Source organism: Geotrypetes seraphini, chromosome 12 (assembly GCF_902459505.1).
Source record: "Geotrypetes seraphini chromosome 12, aGeoSer1.1, whole genome shotgun sequence".
NCBI classification, from domain to species: Eukaryota; Metazoa; Chordata; class Amphibia; order Gymnophiona; family Dermophiidae; genus Geotrypetes; species Geotrypetes seraphini.
The window spans coordinates 88,437,372-88,451,985 of record NC_047095.1 but is presented as its reverse complement, the minus strand read 5'-3'; the positions used below and the strand labels follow the sequence as shown (position 1 = coordinate 88,451,985).

General features: G+C 45.9%; 1 protein-coding gene across 5 annotated transcripts in view; it reads right to left on the bottom strand.

The window, feature by feature from the left end:
• The window catches only part of COP1 (COP1 E3 ubiquitin ligase), a 468,098-nt gene that overhangs the window by 111,028 nt on the left and 342,456 nt on the right, over positions 1-14,614 (bottom strand). The gene's annotated exons all lie outside the window — the stretch shown is intronic.

Sequence of the window (14,614 nt, the reverse complement as noted above, 5' to 3'; positions counted from 1 at the left end):
GATCCCTTTACACTTCTGCCTGGCAGTTTCCGTAGTTAAAAAATGACTGTTGGGAGATCCCATGGCAAATGTTGCGAGACCCACAGCATTTCCTTAGATTACTAAGCAGCAGATACCCTGTCAACCTCCCAAATCCTGCTTCTACACCACTCCTTTCAATTTGGCAGTCCCAGACCCCCTCCGGTTTTTAATTTCTCCCTTACTTTCTTTGGAGGCCTGTTTTTGGTGTCACCTTTTGAACAACTATTCTGATTTCTTCTTGTAAAACATAGCTTGCAGTTAAGTTTGAACTCCTGGCCTTGTGAGCAGAGTGGGATATTGGGCAGCACATAGCTCAAACTCACTGAAAGCTGTGTAGTACAAGTATGAAAACAGAATAATTATTATGGAGATATGCCAGGAGCAAGTATGTGAAAAGTTGGGGGAGGGGGTAGATTGTACACTGGGGAAAGAATCAGCGAGTCAAACTTAAGGTCAATTGGGGCAGACACTGGCTCCTGATCCCTGCAAGGAAGAACGAAAGATTAAGTTCTTACCTTTGCTAATCTTCTTTTTTGTAAATCCACACTCTATTCCTGGACCAGTGTGTTATTTTCCCATACTCACCAGAGCTTGTAGGAAGTGGGTGTAAAGTTTGTTAGTGGCCCCCACAATATATGGTTGGTGGGGTCACTTGAGAGGCGCCCTTACAAATGCCAGGTCCCAGGTTCATTTCCCTCACTGAACATTCACCAGGAAGTAGAATCAAAAAGGCACAGCCAGAGGTGATTGCATAAAGAATATATTATAGAAATAGGCTTACAGAAAAGCAATATTTATAAGCATTACAATTAAGTAGAGAGCAACGCAGTTTCCCTGCCTTATAGAGTTCAGAGGAAAAGAGACAGAGAGTCTGATTGTAGCTTGAACAATTTGGGTTCTTAGCATGGATATATTAATTTGTGCCTCATCTAAGTCTTTGGACAGCTGATGGCACTGAGTGTTCAAGTCAGTGTTTTCTTGTCTTAGGCTAATAACTCCCCTTAATATTTCTTGAATGAAAAGGCATTTTCTTTTATTTGTTTTCTTTCTAAACTCCTGAGAATGAGAAACCATTTGTTTCTGAATATCGTGCCATGTGTGTTCTGGAAAATTACCCTCATATGGACCCCCTTTCTTATCAAAATATTTGTGTACAATATCTGTAAGTTCTTGAAAATCAAAAGGGTTCATATTTGAGGCTGCAGAAGTCTGCCTTGGTTCGTGGGCCTTGCTCATATATTTATATGGCCTTCTAAATGTCCCTGTCTGTGTGTAGCCTTTGAGATTGAAATGCTCCCACTGATGAAGGAGAGAGACTTTAGTTAATAGGTAGAACTTTAGTTAATAGGTAGAAAATCGAGGTAAAGCGTGTTAGGCAAGAGTCATTGGCATAAATAATACACTTATGCCCACACTGGTTACTACCTGAAATTTACAGGCAGAAGTGTAGCAGGAAAAAATATAAGGTCTGTTAAAAGAACAGAGGTGTCAGCTGCCAGTTCCAGTCCTGTGTGCACTGGGCCTTTCACCAGGGCAGAGACTGACAAGAAATAGAATTAAAAGCACAAGGTAAAAAAGTAAAAGTTATTAGTACAGCTGTGGCGTGTCTTAATTGAGTGACTGTTTTCACTTTGAACCCTGCTTTTCTTCAGAACAGCTCAAATATTCTTAAATGCAACACACTCTAGCAAACATATAATAGCAAATCATACAATGCAAACTGGCACAGGTAACACTACAAAGCCTTTTGATAGTAAAATCTCACCAAACATAAAACCCAAAATATTACTAAAACTTTTCACAAGTGTGTCATCCAGTCTAAAAGAATTTAAGGGTTCCAGAAGGTCTTTTGATTTCTATCTCACTCTGTCTATCAATCAAAAATACAAAGTCTATTGATAAGTAAAATCTCACCAAGTATAAAACCCCACAATATTACTGGAACTTTTCACCAGTGTGTTATCCAGTCTAACGTACAATCAATCTAAGGGTTTTCCAAGGTCTTTTTCCAAGGTCTGTCTATACATAATCCTATTGCACAGTGCATAAAAGGAGGAAAAAAAAAATTGAATTCTACTTACCCAAATGAAATCATCAAGAAGCACCGAGAAGAGCCAGAGAGAGAGAGCCAGAGAGAGAGACAGAGAGAGACAGACAGAGACAGAGAGAGAGCGAGACAGAGAGCCAGAGCCAGAGCCAGAGAGAGAGAGAAGCCACCAGGCTAAACTGCTCCAAGCCACAGTCGTTTTTGGTAGAATACAGAGAATCTCTTTGTGGGCTCCGGTGCAAAATCAGGGCATTTTGCAGCGGGTGAAAAAAGGAACCACCTCAATCATCACCAACATGGTCCCCAGAACCTGGAAATACTGCCAGGCCATCGGCACCAGAGTGGCCAGGAAATCTCTGACCTGACACAACTTCTCCTGAAATAACACGGGCAGGAACACCTTGTTCTGATCCGTGTAGAAGCGAACCCCCAGGTATTCCAAGTCCTGCGTCAGCCTGAGGTGACTCTTCCTGAACTTGATCACTCAGTCCAGGCACTTAAGCAACTGAATGACTTGATGAACCACCTGATGCTCCTCGGATTCTGACAGGGCCCTTATCAGCCAGTTGTCCAAATAAGGGTGAACCAAAACTCCCAGAGTATGCAGATGGGCTTCCACCGCCACCATCACCTTGATGAAGGTCTTGGGCACCGTTGCCAACACGAAGGGCAGTGCCACAAACTGATAATGCTGTTGCAGAACGTGGCTCTCTCTTCTTAATAGATTGCTTTAGTCAAACTATCAGGGCTTCAGACATGCCATTTGGCATGTCTGAAGCCCTGATAGTTTGACTAAAGCAATCTATTAAGAAGAGAGAGTGGCATTGAGAGATATAGTTGTGGTATTATGAATGGTTTACCAATGCCAGAGTATTGACTGAGATTATAACGGCTGTAAAACGTGGAACACATTTCAAGGGGCCCTCAGGTGCCTCCCAATGTCATGATGATCAGGAAAGGCAGTGGACTGTAGCCTCTGATCACTCATGAGGGAACATTCCACAGCGATAGACTGCCCAGCTTCAACTTCTGAAGGGACTCAAGAGATTAAATCCACAAAATGTGAGTGCTTAAAAAAATCTCCACATTGTAGGATCTTCCCCCAGATCTGAGGGTCCACCCGGATCTTGATCCTGGAGATCCGCAAGGGTTGCAACATTCCCTGTTGTAGTGGTGCCCGTCTGCATATTTAAGGGCATGGTCAGAGCATCTGGGTCAACCATGAAAACAGCTGGCACACTAACTGGGACTGGGACTGCCAGTAAAGCAGGGAAGAATCCCCGTGCCCTGGGAAGAAAGGGTCCCCACATCCAGTGAGGATGCTTGCGGAAAGGTGGCTGGCATCATGTTAATAAATTTGGGAGAAAACCCATCATCTGGGGCAGAAGCCGCCTCCTGTGGACCCTTCTTGGAACTCTTAGAGGACTTGTGAGATTTGGCTGCCAAATTGTGTTTGTGTTTCATTGGGGCGGCAATTCCGCACTCCTTGGGCCCGTTTTTTTACAATTTCCAGTGCCGGCAGGCAGGAACAGCGGAAGGACCCCCTTCAGAGGTCAAGGGTACTAAGGCCAACAAAATTCTGCCCACCTCCCATGCCGCAGAGCATGTGGAACACGGCCGCTTGCCAGAAAGCTACCTACCACAAACAAGGAATGAATATAAAGTATCCTGCCTTGGGAACTCCATCTGAATGGTTTTATTGCAAAAATGAAGCTTGTAGAGGCCAAAAAATAACAAAATTCCAATTAAAAAAAATCTAAGATGGCTGCTGTACAATTTTCAAAAGAAAATAACTCAGGAAAAGCACAGGAACATTCCAAAAAGCAGTGATTTTAGGATTTTAAGGGAAGGGTGGACTAGGACTAACTCCCAAACTGCCCACTTTTAAGGACCCACCCCAAAATCTCTGACAGACTGTCAGCTCTGTACTCACTATGCTATGTTGTGTGCAGGAATTCTGCAGATAGAAGCTGAATTAGCTTACAGGAGGATCCTCTGCCTCAACAAGCTTTGCAAACTGGACTGCTGGTCTTCTGACTGCTCGTGTCCTGCGGCCAGGGACTTCTGCCCCTGGAACACACCACATGCATGACCTGGTGGAGGGGCGAAGTTGGCCCTTATCTCGAACACACCTCCATGAAGCTACAGTCTGCACTCAAACCCACTAGTGGATAAACCTGGGGTGAGCCAGCTCCCAAGGGAACGGTCCCTTAGCCCTGACTGGAAAGTGCAGGCTGTTCAGAGTGTGCACTGCTAGGCAGCCAACCCCTTGGAAAGACTTCCCCCTAAGTCTATGATCTCCCACAGCCAGAGCTATCCCCATGGGGTCTCTGCAGCATAAGGATGGAATCTGCAAAGAAAATAACATGAGCAGGGAAGACAAGCTCTGACTTGCAGGGAAGAAACTGGATTCCTGGGAAGGGGGGCAAGTCCTGAGGTAAGAGGGGAAGGGCTCAAGACTATGTAATGAGGCTTCCTACAAGCTCTGGTGAGTATAGGAAAATAACCCACTAGTCCAGGAATAGAATTAGATTGTACAAGAACATTGTTTTATATCCTAGGTCTGAGGCATCAAAGTTGAAAACGGAAGGCAAATGAGAAGGCAAAATCCAGTTATACTGAAAAATTTTGCTTCAAATGACTGCTGGAATGTTAAAACAGAATATTCTTCTCCAAAGGATAAGCAAGTAAAATCCTGAGATGTTTGGATCCAGTAGTTCACAGGTAATCGCTATTCCAGCAAAATCTGGAAAGATTCTTTGTGCTAACATGAGATGGATTCATAAGACTACCACTATTAATTATTTCTATAGCGCTACCAGATGCACTCAGCACGGCAGAGTCACAAAGAATAAGAAAACCCACAAAGTTCTTTTCATTAATGTGGCCTTTGAATGAGCGTAGACAGTGTGGTTTGCCAACGTTCCATAGTTTCAGCTGGCTGTCTATTGACCTGAAATCAATACACGCTTTGTGAGAGTGCTAACTTGTATGCAGGTATAGTACATATTGTAATTCAGAGACAGAAAAGGTATAAGCAATTCAAGATACTAAAAATGTAAAAGTTTCATTTTCCTTCCTCACTTTGGGCCCCCTTTTATCCAATAGAACAGATAAAAATAAGACCAATGCAAACACTTACCCCAACATTTTTTTTTTTATAATTATATAATATAACCTAACATAATAATCTTGAAAGAACTTACAATCTAAACAGGCAAGACAGACAAACAGGATGCCAGATACAGTTAAGGGGAACGGTTAATCAGCGGACTGGGTTTGAGGGCAGAGGAGGAGGGTTAAGGATTGAAAGCTATATCAAAAAGGTGGATTTTCAGTCTGTGTAGCTTTGCTGCACCTGGTTATCAGAAACTGCTACAGTATGATGGTGGTCATCACAGTTTCATAGTACCTTATTTACTGTTGTCAAATGTATAGAAACATAGAAACAGCGGCAGAAAAGGGCTATAGCCCACCAAGTCTGCCCATTCCAAGTATCCCCCCCCTGAATTTACTCCCTTAAAGATCCCACAAGAGTATCCCATTTTTTCTTAAAATCCGTCACGCTGCTGGCCTTTATCACCTGGAGTGGGAGTCTGTTCCAATGATTCACCACTCTTTCGGTGAAGAAGTACTTCCTGGAGTCGCCATGAAACTTCCCTCCCCTGATTTTCAGCGGATGCCCTCTGGTGGTCGAGGGTCCCATGAGCCAGAAGATATCATCTTCTGACTCGATGAGTCCCGTGATGTATTTATACGTTTCAATCATATCTCCCCGTTCTCTTCTTTCCTCGAGTGAGTACAGTTGCAACTTCTTTAGTCTTCTTTAGTGCATGATACTATCACTATAAACACCCTGTTTCTTGAAAATAAGACCTATCCCAAAAATAAGCCCTAGCATGATTTTTAAAGGTGCTCCTAATATAAGCCCTACCCCAAAAATAAGCCCTAGTTAAGATTGACCCCTGAAGCCCCCCCAAATGTCCCCGATGCTCTCTGACTTCATCCAAGACATTAGTGCTGCCCAATTCGCTGAAAAAAAAAAAAATCAAACTCGTCCATTCAGTGACTCCCACCCCGTTAAGACCTGACATACCTCCGCTCCAAGGCCTCCTAAAGCAGCGGCAGTGCTCTGAACGTGCTGCTTCATGGCCTTCCCCGCTAGGGCCTATCTCTCTGCCGCGTCATGATGGGAGCATTAGTGGGGTTCTGCTGCACAGGGTGATGGGAGGGATAGAAAGATGCTGCAGAGGGAAGACCTTGCCCTGGTGGGGAAGACTGCGGAGCAGCCCGCTCAGAGCGCTGCCACCACTGTTGTTTTTGGAGGCCTCAGAGACGAGGTATGTCAGTCTCATGGTGAGAGGGTCGGTGGGGGTTCTGCTGTACAGGAGGAGGGGAGGAAAGATGCTGCACGTGAGGAGTGAGGAAAGAAAGGAAGAATTGGGGTGGAAGAGAGAGATGATTGTTCTACATGAAAAAAAAAAAAAAAGACATTCCCCGAAAATAAGCCCTAATGCATTTTTTGGAACCAAAATTAATATAAGACACTGCCTTATTTTCAGGGAAACATGGTAGTTTGCAGGAGGTCTCTTTTCAAAGCTCATATCTTTATGTTTTAGGTTCATGCCATTTTCTTGTGTTTCACATTGCCAAATGACTGAATATAAAACTACTGTAATAAATGTATAGTGCTAAAAGAAAGCTTGTGTAAAAAATAGCACAGTTACTTACCGTAACAAGTGTTATCCACGGACAGCAGGCAGATATTCTCATGTATGGGTGATGTCACTGATGGAGCCACGATACGGACCACTTTAAAAGTACATCTCTACTTTAAGTCTTTAGAAAGTTTGCGATAGCCCGCATCACGCATGCACGAGTGCCTTCCCGCCCGACGTAGGCGCGCAGTCCTTCAGTTAAGATAAGCCAACTAAAAAGCCAACCCAGGAAGGTGGGTGGGTTGTGAGAATATCTGCCTGCTGTCCCTGGATAATATCTGTTATGGTAACTGTGCTTTATCCCAGGACAAGCAGGCAGCATATTCTCATGTATGGGTGACAAGAATGGGATGGTGGTAGTGTTGGCCTTAGGGAATAAATTTTGTAATACAGATAGGCCAAAGTGCCAATCTCACTATTGTCTGGAGTCCTTCTCCAGAAGGACTCCAGACAATAGTGAGAAGTGAATGTATGAACTGAGGACTAGGTGGCAGCTTTACAGATTTCCTCAATGGGAGAAGATCTGAGGAAAGCCACAGAAGCTGCCATAGCTGTGACACGACTCTCCCGTTCCAATCCAGTCTGAGCATAACAGAACGAGATGCAGGCAGCCAGCCAGTTGGAAGTCGTTCTCTTGAAAACAGGATGCCCCAAATTGTTTGGATCAAATGAGATGAAAAGTAGGGGGGAAGTACGATGAGGCTTTGTCCTGTCGATGTAATAGGCCAAAGCACGTTTACAGTCCAGTGTGCAAAGCGGTTTTTCCAGCGTGAGAATGAGGCTTAGGAAAAAACACTGGTAGAACAATCAATTGATTGAGATGAAACTCTTGTGACAACTTTTGGTAGAAACTTTGGATGTCTGTGTAGAACCACTTTATCATGGTGAAAAACTGTGAAGGGTGGATCTGCCACCAATGCTTGTAACACATTGACCCTCCTGGCAGAGGTGAGAGCAATAAGGAAGACAACTTTCCAGGTGAGAAACTTGAGATGAGCTGTGGCCATTGGTTTGAATGGTGGCTTCATCAAACTGGAAAAAATTACATTAAGGTCCCAGACAACAGGTGGAAGTTTGAGAGGTGATTTCACATTGAAAAGACCTTTCATGAATCTGGAGACTAAAGGATGAGCAGTAAGAGGTTTTCCCTTGACTGGCATGTGAAAAGTGGTAATAGCACTGAGATGGACTCTGATAGATGTAGACTTGAGACCAAGAATCAGATAAATGAAGTAGATAATCTAACACAAATTCCACAGCTAGTGAAGTGGGATCATGATGATGATGAAGCAGACAACAGGAAGAAAACCTAGTCCACTTTTGTTGATAACATTGCTGAGTGGCTGGTTTCCTGGAGGCGTCAAGAATACGTCGAACAGGCTGAGAGAGATATAATGCGGAATAATTCAGCCTGAGAGAAACCAAGCTGTCAGGTGTAATGATTGCAGGTTGGGATGTAGAAGTGATTCCTGCTGCTGAGTAAGTAGAGTAGGAAAAACTGGAAGAGGTATTGGTTCCCTGGACCTGAGTTGAAGTAGAAGGGAGAGCCAATGCTGCCTGGGCCACCGTGGAGCAATGAGATCATGGTGGCTGCCTCTCGATTGAGTTTGAATACAGTCCTCAACATGAGAGGGATTGGAGGGAATGCATATAGAAACAGGCCCGTCCAGTCCAGGAGAAAGGCATCAGCTTCCAGACGGTGAGGAGAGTGAAGTCTGGAGCAAAACTGGGGCAACTGGTGATTGTGAGGAGCCGCAAACAAGTATACTTGTGGAGTGCCCCGTTGAGCAAAGATGGACTGGAGTTACAGAACTGAGAGTCCATTTGTGAGGCTGAAGAATTCTGCTAAGGTTGTCTGTTAGGGCATTCTTCTCCCCTTGAATGTAGAAAGCCTTTAGGAAAAAGTTGCAAACTGTCGCCCAAGTCTAGATTTTTTGGGCCTCCTGACACAACAGGAGAGAGCCCGTGCCTCCTTTGCTTGTTTATGTAGTACATTGCAACTTGATTGTCTGTGAGAAGGAGGAGGACTTGAGGGCAGAAAAGATGATGGAATGCCTTAAGAGCATAAAACATTGCTCTGAGTTCCAGGAAATTGATGTGAAATTTCCGCTCCTTGGCAGTCCAAAGACCTTGAGTCTGGGGATCGTCCAAATGCGCCCCCCCAAGCATAAGGTGATGAATCTGTCATGATGACCTTGTGATGTGGGGGTAAATGAAAAGGAGACCTCTGGATAGATTGGAAGAGGTCATCCACCTTTGAAGCGACTGCAGAAGAGATTATATTACAGATATTTGCTGTGAGAGACGATTTGTCGCTTGAGACCACTAAGAGGCAAAGGTCCACTGAGGGGTATGAAGGTGTAGATCTGCCAGTGGAGTCACATGTACAGTGGAAGCCATGTGGCCTAGAAGAACCATCATGTGCCTGACAGAGATGGACTGAAGAGGAAGCAGTTGCTGACAAAGACAGATGAGAGCCTGAAGACAATTTTGAGGAAGAAACGCCCTCATGAGGGTGGTGTCTAGGATAGCTTCAATGAACTGAAGACGTTGAGTTGGAATGAGATGTGATTTGGGAAAGTTGACTTTGAATCCCAACGTCTGAAGAAAAGAAATGGTCTTGAGATGTTGCTTGGACTACTTCCAGTGTTGATCAACCAGTCATCCAGCTAAGGAAAGACTTGGAAGCCGTGTGAGATCGGAGAGATACGGCCACTACAATCAGGCACTTCGTGAATACTCTGGGAGAAGAGGCCAGGCCGAATGGAAGTACCTTGTATTGGTAGTGACGATGAGTTTGAAAACGGAGGTATTTCCTGGAAGCTGGATGAATTGGAATATGTGTGTAAGCTTCCTTGAGATCAGAGAGCATAGCCAGTCGTTCTGATTGAGGAGAGGATAAAGCTTCCAAAATGTCTCCCTGACTAGAAATTTGTTGAGAGCTCTGAGATCCAGAATAGGTCGCAGTCCTTCCATCTTCTGTGAAACTAAGAAGTAATGGGAGTAGAATCTCCGATTCTGATGAGAGAGGGGATCTTCCTCAATGACATTCAGCAGGAGAAGGGATTGAACCTCCTGGAGAAGAAGGGAGGATTGTGCAGGGTCCAAAGTAGACTTTCTTGGAGGATGGTCTGGAGGTAGGGTGTGAAAATGTTGAGTGTAAACCTGACGAATGATGGTGAGGAGGTCTGATGTGATGAGCTCCCAGCGATCGATGAAAAGCTGAAGATGGCCTCCGATGAGCTGAGGAAAAGATTGTAAGATGTTGACGGTGGCTATGCTCTGAAGAAACACGTCAAAAAAGCTGTGTAGGTTTTGTGGAGCAACCTGAGGTTTCTGTTGCTGACGTGCTTGTTGCTTCTGCCTCCTAGATTGAAGTTGAGGAAGAGGTGCAGGTTTAGAAGCAAACTGTTTCTGGTAAAAAGAAGCTTGCCGGAAAGGACGAGATGATGGAGGCTTCTTCTTAGGCTTTACCAGAGTGTCCCATCTAGTCTCATGAGTGGACAACTTTTGGGTAGCCATGTCCATGGAGGGACCAAAAAGTTCATCTCCCAAACAAGGAGCATTTGCAAGCCTGTCTTGGTGGTTTACATCTAACTCAGAAACACTAAGCCAAGCTAGGCGTCTCATGGTTACTGACATTGCTGCAGCATGGGAAGTAAGCTCAAATGTATCATAGGTAGAACGTACCATGAATTTTCTCAGCTGGAACAGGTTGGAAATATGGTGTTGAAAAGCAGGAAGCAGGGGCGGAGCCAATGGTGTGAGGCACACGCTGATTGGAGCAACGGCTGGGAGAGCTAGCGAGGAGCAGGCAGAAGGCGGAGGGGAGACTTACAGGAGCGAAGCGGGAGGCAGGAGGCAGAAAGGAGCCCGAGCTAGGGGCAGTGGCGATAGTTAGCTCCACCCACCCCCCACCATGTCGGCAAGGTCAGAGCCCGAACTCCCCTTTATAAGGGGCTGAGCCAACTGCGCGCAACGAAGGCGAGCAGCAAAGGCGCGCGCCTTAGCGAGAGCGCCTTTACGAAGGGCCTCAAGAAGGGCCAAGTCACTACAACCAAGGACACCAGGGAAGGACAGCAAGCAGGCAGAGAGAGAGAGAGGGACACCAACAACAGGCAGAGAGAGAGAGAGAGGTCACCAGCAGCAGCAGAGGACACTAGCAGCAGGCAGAGAGAGAGAGGTCACCAGCAGCAGGCAGAGAGAGAGAGAGAGGTCACCAACAGCAGGCAGAGAGAGAGAGAAAGAGAGGTCACCAGCAGCAGGCAGAAAGAGAGGTCACCAGCAGCAGCAAAGGACACCAGCAGGAGAGAGAGAGAGAGAGAGAGAGAGAGAGAGGGGGACACCAGCAGGAGAGAGAGAGAGAGGGGGGGGACACCAGCAGGAGAGAGAGAGAGGACACCAGCAGGAGAGAGAGAGAGAGAGAGGTCACCAGCAGCAGTAGAGGACACCAGCAGCAGGCAGAGAGAGAGAGAGAGAGAGAGAGAGAGAGGATACCAACAGGCAGAGAGAGAGAGAGAGGACACCAACAGGCAGAGAGAGAGAGAAAGAGAGGTCACCAGCAGCAGGCATAAAGAGAGAGAGAGGACACCAGCAGCAGGCAGAAAGAGAGAGAGGGGACACCAGCAGCAGGCAGAAAGAGAGAGAGAGGACACCAGCAGCAGGCAGAGAGAGAGAGAGAGGACACCAGCAGCAGGCAGAGAGAGAGGACACCAGCAGCAGGCAGAGATAGAGAGGACACCAGCAGCAGGCAGAGATAGAGAGAACACCAACAGGCAGAGAGAGAGAGAGGTCACCAGCAGCAGGCAGAGAGAGAGAGGACACCAGCAGCAGGCAGAGAGAGAGAGAGGACACCAGTAGCAAGCAGAAAGAGAGAGAGAGGACACCAGTAACAGGCAGGCAGAAAGAGAGAGACAGAGGACACCCGCAGCAGCAGAGGATACTAGCAGCAGGCAGAAAGAAGACATCAACAGCAGGCAGAGGGAACGACAATGGAAGCAGAGGGAAACCAGAAGATGAGCTTTCCAGTGTTCTGCACAGACTGTCATATGTTATGACTACCTCCCCTCGGGGAGACAGTCATATGTAAGCGGTCGGTGTCAGGAGCTGAAAACCTTGAAGAAGGAAGTCAAGCAATTTGAGGACAAGATACAGGAGCTAGAAGGACTTTACACCACCGAGGACCCAACTGGGACAGCTGAAGACTTCATAAGTGAGAGACACATTAAAGAGGAAGTCATGGAACTCGAGAAATTCATTGAGGAAGCATAAAGGAGGAGGGTGGAAGAGAACGACCTTCAGATGAAAGATGAAGTTACAACAACACCAACATGGAAGGGAGAACAAGAAACAGATGACCTCAAAGAAGACACCCACAGAGGAACACCACACATGAGGGGAAGAAAATGGCTAGCCGATGCCTGGAAGAAGAAACAGCGAAGCACACAGAAGACACTGACCCGAGACCGAAGCGAAAATGGAAGAAGGGAAAAGTCAGCGATCCTAGTGGGAGACTCGATCCTGAGGCATGTGGACAGCCACATAGCAGGAGGGAGAGAGGACCAACTGGTGACCTGCCTCCCAGGAGCAAGAACTAAGGACATCGTGGACAAAATTGGAAAAATCCTGGAAGAAGCGGAGACGGAAGAGACCACAATAATGATCCACATCGGGACGAATGACGTCAGCAGGAGAGACTACAGAAGAAGCATACTGATTGAACAGTTGAAGATCCTGGGAAGGAAGCTGAGGATGAGGGCCCAGAAGATAGCGTTCTAAGAGATCCTACCGGTACCGAGGGCAGACGTGAAAAGGCAAGAGGAACTACAATCAATAAATGCGTGGATGAGGAAATGGTGTGAGGAAGAAGGGTTCCACTTCCTGAGGAACTGAACAACGTTCTGGGGCAAGAGCAAGCTCTACAGGAGAGATGGACTGCACCTGAGCACGGCGGGAACTGGACTTCTAGCAAACAACGTCAGGAGAGAATTAGAACAGGATTTAAACTAAGAAGAAGGGGAAAGCCAACAGTCGACCAAGCGTCAACGATTCGGAAGAAGGTATCCCGTGAAGATACTAAGGGGAAAAAAGGCTGGGAAGAAACAAGGGACAAATTACAGGAGTCGAATAACCCAAAAGAGGGGGTTAGAAAGATTGTAGCAAAAGAGAAGAAACCAAGGACCGAAGCACAGGGAAAGGAAATGAAGATAAGAAAACACCAGGATCTAAATTGCGTATATACTAATGCAAGGAGCCTAAAAAACAAAATGGGGGAATTAGAAGCCATGGCCAATGCAGAGGACAAAGACATCATTGGAGTCACTGAGACAGGGTGGAATGAGGAAAACAAATGGGATACAGCACTGCCGGGGTACAAGCTCTATCGCCAGGACAGGTCAGGACAGAAAGGAGGTGGAATAGCCCTATACATAAAAGAAAGCATACAATCGACAAGAATGGACACAGGAGAGACGACCAACAAGCTGGAATTGCTATGGGTTAAAATACCGGGAAGAAAAGGGCCTGAAATAAAGATGGACCTATACTATCGTCCACCCAGGCAAACCGGAGATATCGATGAAGAAATGGAAGCCGAGATGAAGCAGGAATGCAAAAGCGGTAACATGGTTATTATGGGAGATTTCAACTACCCCGGGATAGACTGGAGTCTTGGAAGCTCAAGATGCATTAGGGAGACAGAATTCTTGGACGCTACACAAGATTGCTTCATGGAGCAGCTTGTTAGAGAACCAACGAGAGGTGAAGGAGGAGAAAGAAGTGGCAGAAAGACTTAACATGTTCTTTTCATCTGTATTTACAAATGAAGACACAACCAACATACCGGAACCTGAGCAAATCTTCAAGGGAGATCAAGCAGAAAAATTAACATCCATGGAAGTGAGCCTTGAAGACATACGCAGGCAGATAGAAAAATTAAAAACTAACAAATCCCCAGGTCCGGATGGAATCCATCCGAGGGTTCTGAAGGAACTTAAGGAGGAAATAGTGGAACAACTGCAGCAAATTTACAATCTATCCCTGAAAACAGGCGTGATCTCGGAGGAGTGGAAGATAGCCAACGTTACGCCCATCTTTAAAAAGGGATCAAGAGGTGACCCGGGAAACTACAGACCGTTGAGTCTGACCTCTGTTCCAGGGAAAATGGCGGAAGCACTGATAAAAGAAAACATCGATGAACATCTTGAAAGAAACGAACTTCTGATAACCAGCCAACATGGTTTTTGCAAGGGGAGATCGTGCCTAACAAACTTATTACACTTCTTCGAAGGAATTAACAAACGGATGGACAGAAGAGACCCCGAAGACATCATATATCTAGATTTCCAAAAAGCCTTTGACAAGGTACCCCATGAACGCCTACTTCAGAAACTGAAGAACCATGGGGTGGAAAGAGAGTACATAGATGGATCAGAAACTGGTTGGCGGGCAGAAAATAGAGGGTAGGAGTAAAGGGCCACTACTCGGACTGAAGGAAGGTCACGAGTGGTGTCCCGCAGGGCCTCTGCTATTTAATATATTCATAAATAATCTAGAAACAGGGATGAAATGTGAGATAATAAAATATGCGGACGACACCAAATTATTTAGTGGAGCTCGGACTAAAGAGGACTGCGAAGAATTGCAAAGGGACTTGAACAAACTAGGGGAATGGGCGACGAGATGGTAGATGAATTTAATCGTTGAGAAATGTAAAGTATTACATGTGGGAAGCAGAAACCCAAGGTACAACTACACAATGGGAGGAATGTTACTGAATGAGAGTACCCAAGAAAGGGACTTGGGGGTAATGGTGGACATGACAATGAAG